This window comes from Morone saxatilis, unplaced genomic scaffold (assembly GCF_004916995.1).
Source record: "Morone saxatilis isolate NCDOM2014 unplaced genomic scaffold, NCSU_SB_2.0 Contig11, whole genome shotgun sequence".
In the NCBI taxonomy this organism is placed as follows: Eukaryota; Metazoa; Chordata; class Actinopteri; family Moronidae; genus Morone; species Morone saxatilis.
In genome coordinates this window covers 6,921,560-6,922,393 of record NW_023339663.1, presented here as the reverse complement: position 1 = coordinate 6,922,393, position 834 = coordinate 6,921,560, and the positions used below count along the sequence as shown (strand labels likewise).

The 834-nt window shown below is 41.7% G+C and overlaps 1 protein-coding gene across 1 annotated transcript in view; it reads right to left on the bottom strand.

Annotated features, from left to right (window-relative positions):
- glceb (glucuronic acid epimerase b) overlaps window positions 1-834 on the bottom strand; it is a 29,111-nt gene that overhangs the window by 6,482 nt on the left and 21,795 nt on the right. The gene's annotated exons all lie outside the window — the stretch shown is intronic.

Here is an 834-nt window from a genome sequence, read left to right as displayed (position 1 = left end):
AGACTCTGTGGTGGCGGGGGTGGGGTGAGGAGGGTGGGTGCAGCAGATAAATGGGGGAGGTGTTAAAAATGTTTATAATGAGCCAAAATTTCAGAAAGGAGAAAGGACATTTTATATGGTTTCTTTGAGCGCATTTGGTCAGAAAAAGGACGTCTAATCTAATTTGAATGATTTTAAGAACTTCTGACAATTACCAGATGACAATGGACTATTTTTAGCAGACTGAGTGGAAGACTATTACAGCACGTCTGTCTGCTTTAATACACTCTCCTTTGATGGTGTGTTTCTCTGATAGCTCGTCTTTTTCCAGACTGTTCCCAACATTCACTAGTCACATTTTCAAATGAACAGTCAGATAACTTCAGAAAAATTCTGTAGTCAAAACCGTTCTCTTTATTGCATCGTTATCACCTGTGTGAAGTTACTAGCTGTGTGTGTGTGAGTGTGTGAGAGAGTCTCAAACACCCACAGGAACGAGCTTCTCATGGGATGTACAGTACAGATGTCACTGCACATTTGAGCTTAATTAGGAGGAGAACAGACGTGAGGAAAAGGAGGGGAGGAAAAGAACAGAGTAGTAGGAAGGTGGAACAAGAGAGTGAAAGAAGAAGTTGATGCACTGCAGCAACTTTTCTATTTGCATCTCCACATCTTTTAAAGCTCACCAAAGATACAAGCTATGATGATATTCATTTTCCACACCGCCGCCGCTTCTCTTACATTATATTAACTGCGTGCCAGACACTTCAGTTACTGTTCTGAATTCATTTCAACCCCCTAAAGCACCAACAGCTTCTGGAATGATCTCTCCTTTGGCCTTGTTACTTGGTCTGC